This window comes from Homalodisca vitripennis, chromosome 3 (assembly GCF_021130785.1).
Source record: "Homalodisca vitripennis isolate AUS2020 chromosome 3, UT_GWSS_2.1, whole genome shotgun sequence".
Lineage (NCBI taxonomy): Eukaryota > Metazoa > Arthropoda > Insecta > Hemiptera > Cicadellidae > Homalodisca > Homalodisca vitripennis.
In genome coordinates this window covers 186,521,245-186,534,353 of record NC_060209.1, presented here as the reverse complement: position 1 = coordinate 186,534,353, position 13,109 = coordinate 186,521,245, and the positions used below count along the sequence as shown (strand labels likewise).

The following is a 13,109-nucleotide window of genomic DNA, read 5'->3' as shown; positions in this document are numbered from 1 at the left end:
ATGCAACATGTGTCATATAACAAATGATGACTAACTATCCAACTAACACATATAAAATCATATTATTATGACTTAGTAAAAATAGGTGTTCCATATATTTCTTAGAGTTTGCGGAGAGAGTTTTGATATGCTCTAAATCTGTATACCGATTTTGTAAGAGACAAATATACACATTGCCTGTGTGGAGAATTCCGCATTATAAATTGATATTCTTTCTAATTTAAACAATAACTTTTTCTAACTTTTCTAATATTAAATACTGTTAGTTCAAAACGCCTGTTAAAGTACGCTTGGAGATAAACAATCCTGTTCTGAGATTATCAGCAGCTTTGTAGCTAGTCGATAAACGGAAATGATATGCAAATACCTCAACCACAGTAATGATTTGATGGTTGTTATGACAGTGACAACTCAGTGCGTGTGTAGTCAGTTTTACTACACAACTCAGTGCGTGTGTAGTCAGTTTTACTAGACAACTCAGTGCGTGTGTGGTCAGTTTTACTACACAACTCAGTGCGTTTGTAGTCAGTTTTACTACATCTAGCTTGTATGGTTGTACTATAAATCGTTAAGAAACAAGTCTTTTCCGAAAGGGTGATTCCAAAACATGTACATTTTACAAATAATTAACAGAATTTAATTCTCAGGTTTTTTATAATATAATCTGAAACGTGTACTTTGAACTAAAAGTTCCTGGTACGTTAAAAGAATTTAGAAAACTGCTTTAAATTACTAATAATTAATAATATTTCAAATTTACTTTTCATATCAATTTTAGGATTATTTATAAAATACATAATATGATCGGATTATTATATTTAGTTAACAGACGATATTAAATCACATTTTCTTAAAGTGACAATGTGTTTTTTTTTCAACAATATATCGAAAAAGTGTTTCATAAACTGTTAAAAAGGACATATTATCTTAATTAACCCATATAATTGATTTGAGTAACTATTAATAGTATATTATAATAAGTCCGATTTGTCTTTGGTAGAATCATGTGCTTGTTTGCAAATCCTTGGCAAAGAGTATTATTTATTAATTTTTTTGCTGTAAACAGAAGTGTGTCGTTAAATAAAACTGGCGTTCTTTTTTGTTTTTTATCTATTATAAAGTGCAAGGGTTTGTAGATAAACAAAAACATATGTTTAGGTATATTTGCTAGCCAAGTGGTAAATTGTAACATTTTATTCGCTGTTGGTTTTACTAAAACCTGGATGTTTTGATGATTCCGCTACTTATATTGTTTTTTTTACTCACTATCATATCGTTTGTTTTAACAAAATAGATAATAAGATGATTTTTGCATGTAATTGGAATATTACAAATGGTAATATAATAGTTATCTACATATTTTACCCATATATTCTTACAATTTAAAGTTTAAGTACATATTTTAACTTATACCGCACATGTTACTAATTCAAATTATAATCATTATAAAGATTATTTAATAAAAAAAAAAAATAGAAAATAGCCCTAGTTTAGGTTATGTGTTCATTATTGCGGTTATTTTTGTAGTACAGGTTATTTCAAAATATAAAGGTGGAAATGACGGTTTAATAGATTACTACAGAAACTTATATAAATAATTCTTGGGGAATAAAGACCTGGTTTTAATTAAAGGAAGGCGCAGGTGTTGTCTCCCTCCTAAACTAAGCAAATTCTCGAGCTTCGAACACAAATGATTATTGGTTTTTTATTTCTTTTTATATACTTTCTACACAATCTTTGTTTTATTACAAGATGTCCCATTTGTACACAACGATGTATCAGTTTCTTTTATTATGGTAGATTAACAGTTAACTTCATATTTAATCATTAGATATTTACTATTTCAATGGTAATAAAATATATTATTTTTCAAATAAATGTCTTTTCTACATATGTTAAAATACATATGGCAATAAACTGTGAAATTTGTACTAGTCGAACTCAAATTCAGTAAAAACTTTCCGGAATACGGAAATGCGAGGTTAAATATTATATGAAATTTTTCTACATTCTAGTCTGAAAATTAAAGGTATTGTAAATTGAAACATTGAAAATATTTATATTTATTAACATTTTTCAAATTTCATAGTCGTAAAAGAAAAGAAAGAGGATACCACTATATTGCTTATGGCTTTAGTTATATAAACTTGTAAGGTCAGTTGCATACAGTATATGAGGCAAACCTTAATGTTACTTTTTGAATTTTATTTATTATAATTTTTATTTTATGAGACCAAATGGAATTAGGAAATCACTGTAAATGTAAAAATCGAATTTTAACTCATTGGTTTTATGAAAACCCATCCCAGGAATTTAAATAGAATAAAATTAAATAAAAAAGTTATTTCGTAATATAGACATTTTAATGGTGTTAAAATACTGTATGTGTCGTGAATTTTGGTTTTACCTGATGTTATTCAGGAAAAGGGATAAATTCTTATAATGTTCTTCTCTCACTGTAATAAACTTTTAGATAAAATCTAGGATTGACAAAATTCTTTCCCTGAGTAACTTCCCTGTTCCGCAATAGCGCAGCAGCGTTTGAACAAAGCTGTTAATTGTAATTAGGTAGACTAAAAATTAAATAAGGAAGCTTTATTTTCAGCCTTACAACAACTTCATGACTTCCTGTACGTGTCTGCTCAGGCTTGCTGAGAACATAAGTTGTAGAACTGGAGTACTCCAGATGTGAACCGCATATAATCCGGTGCAGTTCCTTTTGTCTAAAGGCGTTTATCAATCTCAGCTGTTTATGTCAGTACTGCAAAACACAGAATGACACGTCTACCACTATAGTAGATCGTGACAGAGCTACGGTAAACAAGAGTCCCGATATAGGAACGCTCATGCGTCAACTATTAAATTTTTATCGAGATTGAAATATTAGCATTTCAAGTAACAAGCGATGCATTGTTTCCACAGCTCTCTGCACACATTGCACTGAGTGGCTCAGTCAGTGTTGTGGACTGTTAGGGAGGTCTGAGGTGTACACTAGCTAGCGGTTTTGATGCATGGTTCCCGCCGCTCTCGGCACACGTTGCGCTCTCTGGCTCAGTCAGTGTTGTGGACTGTTAGGGAGGTCTGAGGTGTACACTAGCTAGCGGTTTTGATGCATGGTTCCCGCCGCTCTCGGCACACGTTGCGCTCTCTGGCTCAGTCAGTGATTTGGACTGTTAGGGATGTCTGAGGTGTACTCGCTAGTGGTTCTGGTGCATTGTTCCCGCGGCTTTCGACACATGTTGCGCTGTGTGGCTCAGCCAGTGATGTGAACTATTAAGGGAGGTCTGAGATGTACTCGCTAGCGGCTCCGGTGCATTGTTCCCGCGGCTTTCGATACATGTTGCGCTGTGTGGCTCAGCCAGTGATGTGAACTATTAAGGGAGGTCTGAGATGTACTCGCTAGCGGCTCCGGTGCATTGTTCCCGCGGCTTTCGACACATGTTGCGCTGTGTGGCTCAGCCAGTGATGTGAACTATTAAGGGAGGTCTGAGATGTACTCGTCAGCGGCTCTGGTGCATTGTTTCCGGGGTTTTCAACACACGTTGCGCTGTGTGGGCTGTTAGTTATGTGGACTGTTAAGGGATGTCTGAGATGTACTCGCTAGCGGCTATGTTGCATTGTTCCTGCGGCTCTAGGCTTATGTTGCGCTGTGTGGCTCTGTCAGTGATGTGATAAGGATGTATTTGCAAGTCATCAATAAATCAAATCAAATTACATTATTTCCACAAATTACGGTACTGAAAAAAAAAACAGAAGAAAGTATTTTAGATTGAAAAAGAAAACAAATGTAATATTTGTTTATCTAATGGTAATAAAATATACAGTAATATTCAAGTACAAAATAGTTAACATTAAATCAATAATATTAAAAAGTTTTATATCACAAAGAAATTAAATCTAAATAGTCATTGTACTCTGATTGACGCAAGTTAGAAATGAAAAGATACAAAATAGATAATAAAAAAGAAAGAATTCGTGTTTATTACTAAATTACGAGCAACTCCCTATGGGGGCTTTACTTCTTGTTGGCCTATAACTGTCAGTAAAATCTACATATATCCGAAATACCTATTAGATATTTTTACATTTTGGGAACTCAGTCGTTTTCCCGCAATAGCAAATTGCTAACCTCTAATATCGACATATTACTAGGGTACAGGTATAACGTGACCGATACGTTTAATTTATTACGGAGGACTAATATTTGAATTAGGCGGGGCTTCTGAATTATGTTCGCTTTGACTAATAAATGCTGATGCAGAGTCTTTCTTTGTTCCAACGTAACTTGCTAATGTTATGTTAGAATAATTCACGTATCCATTGTGTTTGTGAATTTGTTGTACTGGTCATACCCAATTTGTTTATATGGTTAGTTATTCTGGTGTATTAATGTGTCCATCTTAGGAAGACTACAGATTACAAATTTTCAAAATGAGTGTTTTTTTTGTAATAACGATGCTTAATGATCCTCTCATTGATTTAGACGCTACATTGTCAAAAATAAACTTCAAAAAATATTTAAACATACTAATTATTGTTTACTATAAGAGAAAATTATCAATGGATATCACGGAAGGTTTAACTTTAAAATTACGCTTTCAAGGTAAGAAAACCTAAAATGGCTGAATCGCTACAAAATAATACATAAAAGTAACGTTATTTTTGAATTTGGATTAAGTTGTCTTGAACAATGAGTTTTCTACACCATGCGGCTTCTGAGGTTAACACGCTCTGTTATATCGATGTTACTCTCCACATAAAGTGAAAATACAAAATATCATACGCAAATATAAGTTTTAAAATTTTAACTCCATTGCAAGCGTGTTTCAAGAATTACACTTACCAATCTAATGTTATAAAAGATTTACTTATCTTCGTGTTTATAAATTCGTGGTTATACTGTTATCTCAAATTAAATTAACCTCACAAGAAGCTGTAAATAATGTATATTGTATAGTTCTACGGTTATGTCAAATTAAATTTATCTCATGTAACTATAAATAGTGTATAGCTATCTAGTTCCAAGATTATTTACTCTGCTTACTTGCATTCATCAGCTGATAGAAACGTTATTTTATCAAATAGCCCTGGTGTGATAAGGAAAGCCACTATGTGGATGAAGGGATTTACAGTCCAGATACCACGATTAGATAAATCAGTAAACATTCTTTCAATTTACTAATTAACAGTTTATTATAATAAAAAAGGTTGACTTAATTGACAAGAGAGAGACAGCAAGGACTGGGTCAATGTTAAAGCCGTCGTCAAGCTAATGTCATCCTTATAGCCGCTACATTAAGATCGCAAATTGCATCATTTGTAACACAAAAGCAAACGAGCTGTTACTAGAAACCTCGGTTGCAATTCCACAGTGTTCATTACACACCAAATGGCACGTAGTAAATCTGGAGTGGAATGAAGTCGTTCTTCTTGCTCTTTTTAGTAATAAAAAACTGCAGATAAAAACTCGTTGTGCATCTTGTAAACGTTTTTATGTAATATTTTGAAGTGATACAATACTCTTAGATTGTATTTAATACTCACATGAACTGATTACTTGTACATGAAGCGTGAGAAATACGGTGAAAATTAAGTGAATACCAGGCAAAATCATTAATTTTCCACAATAGTAAGATTTATTTTTATAGCTATACGACTTAATGACGCTGAAAACCTTTAAAATATTCTTCTACAACTTCTTTAAAGTATGAAATTATGCGTAATCTAAGTGTAAATGAGATATATTTTTATTTGCGACAGAACAATACTTAGGTCAATGTCTGTAAATTCATGTAATATAGTGATAGGAGCATTTTAAATGCACGTTGCAAGTTTTTTTACGGAAACATCTATTATTTGTGTGAATAATAATTGTTCGATCATATACCAAACATGTCCCAGTTGATAGGTATTAGTTGTTTGTTGCTGCTGGCTTGTGCAAGCGTATCTTTAAAGTGGCCATGTTCGGTGTAGTTGGAAAAGTACCGTTGTAATTGTCATAAAATTTTCAAAATAGTTATTATCTTGTAAAATGTGTATAACATATTTAAAGCAGCTGATTCCTATCTAAAGACAAAATCTTAGTTGCTCCCGGCTTGTGCAAGCATGCCTATAAAGTGATCGTGCTCTCTTAATCGTTGACAGATTTTCTTTTGCTAATTTTTCTATGTAGAAAATAATCCCAAAGTATTTGAACACTTTTTCTGAACACCCTGTATTAGTTTGCCATATTACATTTGAGATCTTAGTTTAATAGCGTATATAATGCATGTTTTCTGTTTCAGGCAGCACTTTGACACTTGTATCCCCAGACAAACCTAATGATTGTGCATCACTGTAAGTTGAATATATATTCGAATCATATTAAAATACTATGAATAATAATCATAAGTACATTAAAATGGCTTATTAATAGCATCCTTGTATGAAATATTGTTACTCTTGTGACAAGGAATGAACCAAAACGTATAACATATGTGTGGAGCCCGAATTACCGATTCGGCTTTTGTATTGAACATCCATCATGTATAATTTGCTTGCAAGGCGATCGAGTACCAGTCTCTTCCTTACGCGCAGTATGCGGAAAGTGATGGGGGGGGGGTAAAGTAGAGGGAGGGAGTCGTGTGGGTGACCTCGGCCGAAGACAGGGTACAGGATCTACCTCATCGTAATTGGTGAACTAGTTTTAAATTATATAGGGTTAATATTTAGGGGGATATTAATTTCTGTGAAAAGGGTTAATTTGAGTTGGATTTAAGGTTTGGAGGGGCTGGGCTAATTGGTTATACTATTGTCAGTTTAATTAGTTGCCTTTTAATTAATTTAACGTAATGGATAGTAGTTGGTGTGTGGGTAAGTCTAGATATTATTTCAACCATTGTATCAGATATCCTAATCAAAGGTGTGAACTAAAGTGAGCCTAGGATAAAGGGCTCTTGTGTACAATTATTTGGGGATCACGACGTTTCCATTTCCTGCGTATTTAACACCAACAGGATATTGGCGAATGGTTATCAGTGCAGATCTATGCGGGATTGCAGTGATAAACTTATAAAACAAATTCCTAATGTTTTTTTTTTCAAGAATCAAGTCTTTTTGCTACAAATCTTCACTTTTCACTGTTAATATTGATGATGTTGGATGTGTTGGGACGCTGAAGAACATGAAAACTGCAACATTTTGGTAAACTCTGTGTAACACACTGAAGAAAAAACTTCATTTCACTAAAGCCTGAAATAGGTCTAAGCCTGTTGGGCATCACCATCTTCAGTTTCAAGATTTAGTGCAATATGAATTACCCTGACGTATTGGAAGGTTTGTAAATCTGGATTAATGAATATACAAAGTCCATTCATAGAGTGTTGAGAGTTTGACGCCGCCTACTACTTGTGTGACGTGTGGTAGGCCGCTTCACTTGTTTTCAATGGCAGCACTAATAGACTGGAGTGTCAACAGATAAAGGAAAAAAGACGCCTGTGACCTCTTGTGAACTCTACCTTGCCATATTTTAGATCGTCGTACAGTACACGAGGACTTTCCTGAGTTTCTTTTCCAGATTTTCCATAATTCCAAAAGCTCGTCGAGCTGTTTTTTAATCTCACCATTCGATGAATGGAATGTAGCTATCCCCTCTGTCTCCAGATGGATTCTTCTAATTGTATCCAGGATGCGTCACACTGCTGATTGAGTTATGGTTTGCCCTCGTGTGTTCTCTACTACCGAAACTCTTCGTACTTTGAAGTTGAATAAGTTACAGAGTGTCAATGTTTTTGGACTTCTAGATATGGAAACTAAAATCCTTCCCATGCGTGTATTTTCATACAAACAAATAATACCATTTTCCGTCCTGCTGATGCCAGGTTTTCTATTCGATCAGTGATAACAAAAACTAATCTAACCATAGTAACGTAAATATGTACTCCTATGCAAAAATAGCGCTTTTATATTTCAATAGTAGCAAATAACAAGAAACTAAGTAATAAAAATTTGACAAAGTAACAATTAACAGTATAAATAAAAAAACTCAATCCATTACAAAATAAAACGTGTAAGTATTAACAAAAGAAAAAATATATTTATGTAAAATTAACAATGTAAACCATTAACTATATAAACAATGAAACAAATATAACGAAGAATAAATATGTATGAATAATGACAACGTGAACAAATTAAAAAAATAAATATTCAAGGTAACAACAGAAATAGAATAATTTATAACAATCACGTATTGATAGATGAGCCTCTATCAGCAGCAGCTCGCCGAACCGCTCCCAGTGCTGCAATGAAGAGGTGAACCGAAGAGCCAATCTTGTTCTTGAAATACATCAGTCGAGGAATTAGACTAAAACGATGGTAGTTGTTTCCAGCATGGTCAGGCTCGAATAGGCCCTGATGTCTAGTGGTTCTGGAAGGAACGTGGAATTTAATTGTATCCAGTAAGAAGGGACAGTTGATTTGGTGATTGATGAGTTTGAATAGGAAGATACAATCAGCCATCCGCGTCCTACTTTAAAGACCCAGATGACCATAGGCAGCAGACTGCTCATCGACTGGGATCTCACGCAAGTCAAGCACGACATCCCAAGAACCTGATGAAACGTCTTTGCGCCGAGTGGAGATGGTGAATATGGTGGGCCTGTCGCAGATGTGGCTGATGTTGTGACCAAACTCAAATGAAGAGTCGATAAGAAACACCAAGATCCTTGATGGTATTGTATTTCTCCACCCTGTTACTATCGAGAAAGTAGCCGGCTACTACTAATCTTAATTTTCTGTTGAACGTTATCAACTTGGTTTTGGCAGGATGCACAGCCATGTTATTCGTGAGATACCAGTCGACTACGTCATCAAGGGCGTCCTGCAAGGACTGACAATCATTGAGGGATGCAACTTCAACGAGCAGCTTGATGTCGTTCGCAAAGAGAAGAAAGGGACCTTGATGACTTACTTCATGTCGTTGATGAAGATGGAGAACAAGAAAGGTCCAAGGTGGGACCCCTGTGGAACACCAGAACCTACAGCAAAGCTAGTTGAGACGTTTGCATCAAAGCGTACGGCGAGTCGTTAAGGTAGCTCCTAAACCATTGCAACATTGTGCCAGTAAACCCGTAGTCTTGTAGCTTAGCACGAAGAAGACGATGGTTGGTCTTGTCAAACGCCTTATTGAAGTCAATATAAACGGCATCGACTTGATTTTTGCAGCTGAAGGCCTCCATCACCATGCACTGGAGCAAGAGAAGATTTGTCACAGTAGAATGACCGGACGTGAAGCCGTGTTGCTCATCAATAACAACTTGTTTAAATAAAGGCTGCACTATATCTAAAATAAGGCACTCAAAAAGCTTTCTAAGGACGGATTGGATAACTATGGGTCTGTAGTTGGTTCCATCGCAACGATGTCCAGATGTGAATAATGGAATCAATAATCCATCTTTCAATATTGAGGGAAGAATGCCAGTAGATAAGATTAGGTTAAACAGTGATGTATTTGAAGGACCAGTTCAGGGTGGCAGAATTTGGGTACTCCTGCTGAGATGTTATTAGGACCGCTGCCTTTGGTGAGGTCCAAGTGGACAAGCTTCCTTTCCACATCATCAAGAGAGACAGCACATTCAGAGATTCTATAGTTTAGTATAGAATAGTTCCGATTGAGGTCCTGTACAAAGTGCAATTGAAAATCTTGCCTATAGAACATCTATACGTTTACAAAGTTTTGAGAGTATTTTATACTAGAAGCGGAAAATTAGGTACGAGTGGTTTGACGTATAAAACTAGAATTAGTGAAAGTAGAATCTTCAGGTTACCTAAAGTTAATAAAGAACTCTATAGACAGTCCATTCAATACGTAGGACCAAAATTATTTAATCAAATGATTGATGAAATCAAATCGAGTAATAGTTTAAAACAATTCTGCTCCTTACTAAAATCCTGGCTATTTACAAAACCTGATATTGCTTTTTTAACGAGTGTCTTGATTTAAGTTTTATGCAACCACCTATTACATTGTTTACATTATTATTACATAATTTTTTCATAGTAGTGTGTACGTGTGAATGTATGTTTTGGAGTGTGGATGTTCTATAGTATGCATGTAAGTGTACGTATGTGATTTTTCTTATATTTTTATGTAATTTTATGTAATACATTAATTTAATTTTCCATTATCTCAATATATTTGTTTATGCATTTTTTGTAAAATTATTTATGATTTTATTACATAAGATTGTATATTTGTATTTTTTTCCAAGGCTTGTTTTTTATTTTTTATTCTTTGCATTTTCTAATTAGTTCCTAGTCACTCTATATTGTATAAACGTCGGCTATATGTATTTATTTTGGTTGTAGTTTTCTGTAGTCTTGTGCAGACGTCGCGGTGTGCACCTTTTAGTTTTTCTTTATGTGAGAGCAAGCTATAAACTGTTTATATGTGTATTGTGTGTCTGTTACACTGACCAGCTACTTGTTTTTGGTCAGTGACTTCCTAAGTTTCTTCATTTATTTGTAAACATGAATGTAAATGTTGGAAAATAAATATTTATTTATTTAAGTTCCAGAAAATTTTGAAATTATATGAAATAGTAGTAATGACATGACTGATGTAGCTTGAACGACGGCTCCTGGAGACAACCCTACACAGATCACGAATGACACGAAAGTTATTGTAGTCATTTAGGTCAAGGGGGTACTACCCATGGAGAGTGATATTTGAGAACTTCACTAAGCTCCGCAAAAGCTGGAGAATTGAGGAGTGACGTCAGTGCAATCATAGTCGAACTGAATGGCTCCAAGCTGGAGATAATTTTTAACCTGAAGTAGGTTACATCTTCGAATGTTCCGAATGAAGATAGGACGCTCAGAGCCCTTAAGTGTTAGTACAGAAATATCCACGGAGACACACAAGCTAGGATGACATGGTTCCTGGGCTAGTAGAGGCTCTTCGGCACGTGACACGGTAAAGATGTCAGAGGATCCGAAGATCAAGTCGAGTTGAAGTCCTCTGTCATTAGCTAAATTGCTAATCTGACAGATACCAAGATGTGGAGCTAAGCCCAAGATGATATTGGCAGAAGGAGAAGCAGTAGAAAGCACGGGTTGAATCCAGTTGAAGCCTGGCAAGTCACCAGCAAATAATACGTAATCAACGTTATGATAGACAGATAATATGTCCACAAGTGAATTAGCGATCAGTGAGTAGAATCTTATTTGAAGACCATAATGTTTTTGGCACGGAGATTTCTTTCATTAATCTGTGTTATAGCTTAAACTGTTTGAAAAGAAAAATACTTTGATATAACACCATACTTACAGCCAGACTGAAAAGAAAGTAATACAGTATATACCATTTGTAGCATGGTGGATACTCAATATGTTGGTCTGATGTGTACAGATTTCTAATATTATTGTTGAACTTTTTACATACCAATGTAACTTTTTTTAATTAAGATTTAGAAACATTTTGGAAAAGTTTCTAAATAGTGATTTGTTACAAAGTATTATAGTAATCTGGGTGAAAGACCAACCTGTTTTACGGCTGTGTAATACACAAGTTTCATAAATACATCGATATTTCACAAGATCTCTGTACGGTGAATTATGAAGTTTGGAACTCATGCAATAATAAACGAGTATGCGAACACGATAAAATCGTACTTGAACCAATTACGACCAATTATTTATTCGACTGCTGGACTCGAAACATACTTTGAAGGAGTTCATAAACAACTGTCAACTAATTAAAAGTTTCAATATGGTGGTCCTAAACATGTTCTAAACGTTTTTGTTTGGTTACTTTATTCATCATACAATTTTATTTTAAAATATCTGACGATGGTTGGTGATACTTATATGATGTTTTTCCAGGTTTTGATTTATATAACTTATAACTCCTGCAGATAATAAAGAAAATCAAATGACTAAGACAAGACTCGTTAGTTTTCTTACGGGCGTGCTTTAAATGTTTGAAAATTCTATACTATCAATAATAATGCCCTAAAATGGCAATCGTACTCGTATTTTAATGTTACTAAAAACTTTTTATTAAACACGTAATCTTATATTTTGAGATGGCAACTCCACGTAACATCCACATTTTTCCAACTGTGCAGGAACGGATGGTTTTCTCATAGCTCCAAATATAACAAATGCCACATTTAAATAATCGAGCAACTGTGCGGAGGCTTACGTGACCGACGTTCGGTACAATAAACGTTCAGGCTGCCAGAGCCACGCGATATTCTTGTTTAATAAAATTACTTTTCTCTAAACGGCTGAACCCGGCAACAGGGCGTTATTGCTCTATCACAACGCAGTTCGTGTAGTCCCCAGAACAACTACAAACAAAACTCTTAGCTGTAGAGTTAGTATATTTTGAGTACAGCTTATAAATATTATATTTCAAATTACCAGTGAACTTTTCAGTCTGTTTTGAGGGCAACCCTCAGCTTATTACTCCCGTTTGTGATTATTTGAGTATACAAAGAACTAAACACTTTTGTGAATCAATAATCATCTGAATAAATTATAAGTATTTTCATTCATTAGCACAATTTGTATCTTATAAATATTAACGAGTTTCGCCTTTGTTTATAAAACGTGTATAAATTGCAATTATACGTTAGCTCCTTTTATGTGTATATTGTATAATTCTTTCATCCTAAATATGTTCGTTATATACTCAAGTTAAGTTAAATTTATTTCATTTAATATATAGTATATATACAGTTAAATACGTTACAAAGTAGCTGCTGATTGAATTAAGTAACACTTAAGCTTTTTAAACTCGCAGTTTAAATCATGCTTGTCAAGTAATGTAGAGAAAAGTGATTGATACATATTTATTTTGGATAAATTAAGGCTGAAATTTATTTCTTCTAAGGGTCTCTTGTATAAAAATTTTCATAAAAGACTGTATTTGGAGTACAAATTGAGCTGTATTACCAGCGTCAGCATTTTTATATAGCTATTGTCCATACAATAACATTTATTCGTTCTTGTTTTATCTCTATTATCAAATTACTGCTAAAAAATATAATGGTGGGGCATAGGTGAAATGGTATAAGGTTACATAACAGTACGGTCTAGGGTTCGAGGCTCAATAGTGACGAAGC

At 34.3% G+C, this 13,109-nt stretch overlaps 1 protein-coding gene across 1 annotated transcript in view; it reads left to right on the top strand.

Annotated features, from left to right (window-relative positions):
* Window positions 1-13,109, top strand: part of LOC124358513 (fat-like cadherin-related tumor suppressor homolog) — a 733,849-nt gene that overhangs the window by 141,279 nt on the left and 579,461 nt on the right. Inside the window, 1 exon segment of the mRNA XM_046810807.1 lies at window positions 6,285-6,336. The gene's annotated coding sequence lies outside the window, so the exon portion shown is untranslated.